This window comes from Lagopus muta, chromosome 6 (genome assembly GCF_023343835.1).
Source record: "Lagopus muta isolate bLagMut1 chromosome 6, bLagMut1 primary, whole genome shotgun sequence".
Lineage (NCBI taxonomy): Eukaryota > Metazoa > Chordata > Aves > Galliformes > Phasianidae > Lagopus > Lagopus muta.
Genome location: NC_064438.1, coordinates 30,688,497 through 30,695,774, shown reverse-complemented (window position 1 = coordinate 30,695,774; position 7,278 = coordinate 30,688,497). Strand labels below are relative to the sequence as shown.

The following is a 7,278-nucleotide window of genomic DNA, read 5'->3' as shown; positions in this document are numbered from 1 at the left end:
CCCACTGTGGCTTTGTAAACTCAGTATAGAATGAAGGCATTTCCCCATATCTATTTTCTAGGTTATATCCATGAAAAAATTAGGCTAAGATTTTGCTTAAGAATACTAATGTAAGCATTTGATTATTTAAATACTCAAAATACAATAAAGTTCTAAAGTAAGTGCTTACTGAAAAGAGAGAGCACCTTATTCATAGTGCTGGTTTGTGTTAAGACTTCAAGGAGATTGAAAACATCTGTTTTTAATGAGCAAAGCCAGGTCACAGCTTTCATTTTCAAGCCCAAAACTATATGGTACCTATTTATGTGATTCTGTAATTCTGGATTTACAAGTCAAGCTTTGATTTGCAAATAGACAACAGATACGACTGTGAGAGACTAAGCCACTGTGATCATAAATGTTGTTCCAACACAGAGTCGCCATTATAAACTGTGGCAGAACAACATCAACTGGGGAGAAAAATGAGACAAACTAGGATTAGTGAACCAACTCTATTCCTAATGAAATATCTATCATTGAAGCAATTGCAGTTTAGGTGATGGATAAGTAAGGCCCAGAATGTCTCCAATTTAACTGCATGTCATTAACAGATATCACAGAAGTTGTCTTCCAGATGAACCAGTTTATCTCAATTGACTTCAAGGGCATATTCACAGAATCACAGAAACACCAAGCTTTGGGAAGTCCTACAAGATCATCCAGTCTAACCATTCACCCATCATTGATAGTTCTCGCTAAACTATATCCCTCAACACAAAATCCAAATGTTCCTTGAACACCTCCAGGGCTGGTGACTCCACCACCTCCCTGGGCAGCCCATTCTAGCACCTGACCACTCTTTCAGAAAAGTAGTATTTCCTAACATCCAGCCTAAATCTTCCCTGGTGCAGCTTGAAGCCATTTCCTCCAGTTCTATCGCTACAGCCTCCCTTTATGTAGTTTCAGAGAGTGATAAGGTCTCCCCTGAGCCCCCTCTTCTCCAGATGGAAAAAGCCCAGCTCCCTTAGCCACTACTCGTAAGCCCTGTGCTCCAGACTCCTCATGAGCTTTGTTGCCCTTCTTTGAACCTGCTCAAGGGCTTCAATGTTTTGCAGTGAGGTGCCCAAAACTGGACACAGTACACAAGGTGTGGCCTCACCAGAGCTGAGTACAGGGGGGCAATCATTTCCTTGTCCCTGCTGGCAACGCTATTTCTGATGCAAGCCTCTTGGCTACCTGGGCACACTGCTGGCTCATGTTCAGCTGAGCATCAATCAATACCCCCAGGTCCATTTCCTCTACATAGGCTTCCAGCCACTCTGCCCCAAGCCTGTAGCATTGCCTGGGGTTGTTGTGGCCAAAGTGTAGGACCCAGCATTTGGCCTTGTTGAAACTCATCCCGTTGGCTTCAGCCCAGCTATCCAGCTACTCTTTACTTAAATTGTTCAGTGCAATCAGAATTACAGATTATAATCCATTTCTAATCTTCAGGATAATGCAAGCAACCTTCTGGTTTGTGCAACGTTTCCTACATTCTTTCCCAAAGTAAAACTATTTTATTTCTACTCATCTCCACAAAAAGTGGGCATCAGTAAAGCATGAGTCACAAAGATCTGGTGGTTCAGTTCAGATATACATCCAGAAGTTTAACAGTTTCCAGAGTTTATCTGACCTCATCCAAACTTCTGTAGTCTGGAAACTGGATGGCAGCCTCCTTCAAATAGACTGTCCTGTGCTTCTGCAGTACTTCCTTGTTTCATTTGGGTCAGCTCTAATACAGAACAGCCCTTCTCACAGTACTTTGGCATTTCCGATTTCAGTTCTGGCTGAAACAGAAGCGTTGAGATATGAGAAATAACCTCACAGAAACTTTTAAACATTTAAAATGCTAGATTTGCTTTTTGTTGGGTTGAGTTTCAGATTAATTTTATTATAGGTAGACTGATCCAGTTATTTCCTTCCCACAACAATAATTTCTCTAGTTACTTTACTAGCCAAATATATTTTATCCAGTAGCATTTTCCAAAGAACAAAGCAATTTGAACCAAATACAAAACCTACCTGGCACATAATAACAAGATTACTGCACTGTTGACAAATGATTTTCTGCATATATATATTTTTTTTGCTTAGTTCTAAGTTGTGGCATAGTGTTCTTAGACTTCAGTGGCATAGCTAGATTTATTAAAAGTACTGTTACTCTCTGAATTATTTATACTGTAAAAAACAGTAAACAGAATCCTGCTGCACTTTTCCCAGTAGCATTCTGAAATGTTACTAAGTTCTAAGTGAATCCTGAGTAAATAAGGATTTTTTGCATCTGCATTCCAGTTCAAGATTGGTGAATAATACTTAGCAGAGATATTACCAAAAACTTCTGACTTTTGATTTGTTTTTGTTGTACTGCTTTTTCTATTCCCCATAGAAGAAGAGTTGTGGTCATTAGCAGAAATGATCAATCATTGGCATAAACTTAGTTGAGTAATCAACTTTCATAGTCTTCAGAAACAGCTGAGGGTAAATGGCAAATGAGCATCTGAAAAAAAAAAAAAGAAACACATGGATGTTTGATTTATCCTTCATTATTTAATTTGCTACTCCACTTTTCTACATTTAGGCATTAATATAGGCACATGCATTTGACTTTTTTTTCTGAAATCCAGCTTCTGCAGGCTTCACTTGAAAGACACACACACCTACTTTCCTGTTTAACAGCAATCTCTCACACAAATGTTCAGACATTATTCGCATATGACACTTCGTGCTAAAGAAAGTCCTGACCATGTGGCATGTGTGTATTTGCTGCTTTTGGCGACTATAAAGCTCTCTGGTTGTTTTGATTTTGTTTACTTCTTTCCTCATTCTTCTGAATGCAGCTGAATTCATGTTTGGCATTTGTCAGGTAGAGGTATGGGAAGGAGAGAGTTTGGCTAAGAAAAAAACATGCTTAGATACTGATTGTGTTTAGGAGGCAAAATGATGCAGCCAATATGATGCTACTGTAGAAAAGATTCCTTATCTGCTTTGAGGAGATGCAAAGACCAAGGAATTAATTTTCCTGTTTCAACAAGATATAGAGCATAATTAAAAAGCATGTCTATTCTATAATCTTTTCTGACCTTTTAGATTATATATAAATATATTTAAAGCTAGTTGTTACCAGCTGATTTACAATTCTTAGAATACAAACTCTTTTCTTGTTCGTATAAACTAATTAAAGCAATGATAATGGAAATACAAACTTTTGCTATATTGTCTATTAATTACCTGGAAAAAATGTCATAAGATCTCAGACCACAGAAAGTTCAAGTCAGTGACTGATCATCTGACACACACACACACACACACAAAGCAATGAGAAAAAGCAGCTTTGAATCTTTGTTAGCCTGATGAAAGCATCTGAGCAGTAGCCAGAAAGCAACTCGTTTTTGAGTGCTGTTACCAAATTTTGGTTCAGAAAATCTCCTTAGGAACCTATCGTATAAAAAAGATTGACTAAGTTTCTGGAGTCCTGCTGGATCTGTTCTGTGCAGCTCAAATGAATTTTTAAATACCTTCAGATACCTTTGAGAGATCTGAGGATTTTCTGTCTAAATGTTTTGGCTTCTCTTTTCCTCCTTATGGAAATTGTACTGTTGCAATATCTATTTTTTATTTTTCCATAGGAAAAATCTTTTATGTAGATTCTCTCTGCTTTCTCATAGGAAAACCGAAAAAAGAAATAGATGCTTTCCAGTTGGCTAAATATGAAACAAAATATTCTGGTTTGCTGAACTAATCTGAAATGTTTCATTTTAAGTCAGTATATACTGAAATGTGTATCCCTCTGCAGCTGTTTTGCTATATGTCTCATAGCCATGCTCTCTCTTGTGGAGTTGGGACTCTTTTCAAATGCAATGGGTGGTGCTTCATTAAAGACATGTGGTCTGAATGTTAAATACACCACTTCAGTTTGGCCATATGAAAGTGTTTCAGTTGTGAAAAAGCTGAAATTAAGTATTGCCTTATTTCTGCACTGGATTTTTTTCTAAATATTTTGTTCAGCACAATAAACAAGAATTTCAGCTTTTGTTTCACTCTGAGATGAGAAAATGGATTAAAATGTTATAGTCTCAAAGAGATGATGTTTTGATTTTAATTTGCTGAACTACTTCTGAAGACTCCAGTCTGTGTACTTTGGTCCTGAGTTTTCTTAAGAATCCTTTGGGTTTCCTTGAGGTTTCCATGCTCAGAAGATAGTAGCTCATATGGTTCTTGCACTGAGGCTCAGAGCCTGAAATGAGTAGAAGTTCTGTTTCTGTCTTCAATGAGAAATGATCACCTTAATTGAATATTTATGGATATGAAAGAAAAGCCACCAGACGTGTTATCTCCAAAGAACCCACATTCTGCTGTGTCATTTTTCTTACAGATATTATAAATGAGAACTATATATATATATAAAAAGGGCCTTTTAAAAGTAGGAGTACTCTTACCTGTAATGAGATTTGTTGGCCAATCTAGGTTAATATAGAGAGTAGGCCAGTAAGAATCTGACTTGTCCTATGGCGATATACCTAGACTTCAGAGGGGGCAGTGAAACAGAACCTGCAAGGCTGTTCTTTATGCACCTTGATGACTTTTTTAATGTATTTCTTGTGACAGATGGACATTCCACCTGTTGTACCTTCATGAACTGATGTTGTATTGATTTGCTTTTTGTTCAGAACAGTTTCTTTGTAAGAAACAGTTTAAAGTGTCTGCTTAAGCACTTTATAATTTCTTTATCAAAACACTTGCAATCATTTTTCTGTCTGAGCCAGCAGCATTTGCCTTGAATAAATCATGTGAGATCCCCTGGGGTTTGTTTAAAAAATTTTAGAACAAGCATGACCAGAAGTTCATCAGGATGCTGACATGAAGTCCTTAAGCCTGAGCTTCCTAGTGTTGAAATGATACCGGATAATAAAATAAACTTTTAAATAAATAAAGAGGAAATGCTTGTGCATTAAGAAAAATTTATATCCAACCATTCTATCTGTTCAAGGTAATCCTCTAGTTTTACAGTGAAACAATCTTCTAGTTTTACAGAGATGCTTTTTTTCTTAGCTGGTCTCTGAGTAATTACTATGTAACATACAGGTCTTTGCTTTCATTGAATCACATAACTCTGAAATTTACTGGTGCTTTTTGCTTGCACAAAGGAATAATACTACCTAACTCAGCAGCGCATCTTGTTTGGTAGTGACGAAGAAGAGTGTAGATAAGAACTTTTAGACATAAAATTTTAAAATGTGCAGCTGTCTCCCTAATGAAAACTCCAATTTACTTGATGTGTAAGAAAATATCTTTGCCTACATACTTAATGAATTGTCCACAGCATTTCAAAAGTTCTGAATTTAGCTTCAAGTGGCTTTTGGCAATAAACTGTGGTGTTCATAAACAAAATACCATTGGCCCTACCGAAAAATATGGTGGTTCATTCCAAGTTATGAAGATCACATTTATTAGTTTAATTCAAAAATCATTAAACAAACAAAAAGATGTTACGCTGGAAAAAAAAAAAAAAAAACAACCCCCAAACCAGAAGAATTTCAACATCAGAAGAGAAGATTCAGTAGTTTATTCTTAAAAATGCTTCCAAGTATCTACAAAAGAGAGAAATAATGAATGTTTTTTCTCACTGATTATTACTAAGAATAACCCAGTGTATCATGTGTCATGTATTCTATGAAAGTATTACGTATTGCATTTTGTTCTAAATACAGTTGTTTGTATCCACATTCTATCACATTTTTTTCACTACATGCTTCAGCCACTGTAATCTATTTTCCATAAATTTACACACTTCTGGTGGGAGAGCGAATATTTTGCATTTATCATTGTGATATATATTAATGAATAATATTCTTAACACAAATCCTGCTCTCAACTGTCAGGTTGAGTACATGACTTTAGGATTTGTCAAAGACAGATAGTTATTGATGGTCACATCTATGAAGCCTCAATAACAGTCCTCAGTGTGTGTCTTTGGTCTCCATATTCTGTTTTTTGGTTTTGACTGTGGATCTGCACTTATGGTGAAGCACTTGGAAAAAAAAGAAAAAGATGAAAGTTTTTCCTGTATATATCTTATTCTTCCAACTACAGAATTTCATTTTGATTTCCATATATCAAAGGCAAAAATTCAGATGATAATAGACTCTCTAATTTTTAAAAAGTTGAGACCATGTGTGGAAGTCCACAAAAAAAAACACAAAAAAACCCAAAAAACAAAACAACAACAATGGCAGAACTGACTGTGGAAGCTGGGAGCTCTTACACACTCTTCTTTTCTCTAACTGCCTTTACAGTTCTTCATTTCCACATCATGTAGCCTGCGTCAACAGTAAAACCTACAGTGACAGGAGGCTTTGAATATCCAATGGTTTTATAATCTCTCATAATTCCTAAGGAAGTATTTTTTGATAAATATATCACTTGTGTATTTGTGGACTTACTTGTCTTTTTTTTTTTAAATTCCTTTAAAGGATGCAAATCTGAAGGTGTGCATGCTGTCAAAACTAAAATTATAGCAGGTTTGTTCTGTTTATTTCCCCTGTTCTTTCTTTCTTTTATTTGCTATTTTATCATTAATAGGGCTAGAAGCTATTTGAGGGAAGCATTTTGTCTCTCTCTATGTTTTTAAGGTGTTCTGTATGTTTAAGTTTCATGCCTGTGTTATGCAGAAGATTAGATTTAATGTTAATGATGCTTCTGGTGCTACAAAGACTTTAAAACAAATGGGCAATCCTTGCTTTTTTGCCTGCCACCAACTCCACTGTATCTGGGATTTTATCTTTTGAACCTACCTTAAAAAGTATTTTCTTAGCTGCTGTCTTTTGGACAAGAATACATTTAAAATCTGTGTATTTTTAACTGACTGTTTTGTGGCTGTATGTGACATCATCATATTAGAAGGCAGTGCATTGGTAGACATCCATTAATAGTTCTTTTTTATACATTCACTTACCTATTTTACTTGGGCAACTATTGATTGTGTGTGGTATGTTGGTGGAATTCTATGACTGAATGACTTTGAGGCATCTTGTGGAAAAGTGTTTTCTCCTGAAAATACATCAGGGTGAGAAATTTTAAATTTTCTGTGGCTATATTTAATTTTTTTTTTTCCAAATGTAGAAGTATTTTTGTATACATGGAGCTGTGTATTTAAATGATATGCATCTATTTTTATCATTTTGTCTTTTTATGGGTGTCTGAAACTGATCTATATTTTGCTTATTCATATGTCTCTTCTGAGCTTCTTCCTCTCCATGTCAT

The 7,278-nt window shown here is 35.8% G+C and overlaps 1 long non-coding RNA gene across 5 annotated transcripts in view; it reads right to left on the bottom strand.

Annotated features, from left to right (window-relative positions):
* Positions 1-221: 221 nt before the first annotated feature.
* Positions 222-7,278, bottom strand: part of LOC125695585 (uncharacterized) — a 55,528-nt gene continuing 48,471 nt past the window's right edge. For 2 of the 5 annotated variants that reach the window (XR_007378003.1, XR_007378006.1), the window contains 2 exons: positions 2,348-2,515; positions 222-1,805 (listed from right to left, as the gene is read on the bottom strand). This is a non-coding gene — a long non-coding RNA (uncharacterized LOC125695585). Of the gene's footprint in view, positions 1,806-2,347; positions 2,516-5,421; positions 7,066-7,278 lie in introns of all 5 variants that reach the window. The other 3 variants (XR_007378005.1, XR_007378001.1, XR_007378004.1) reach the window with 3 other exon arrangements.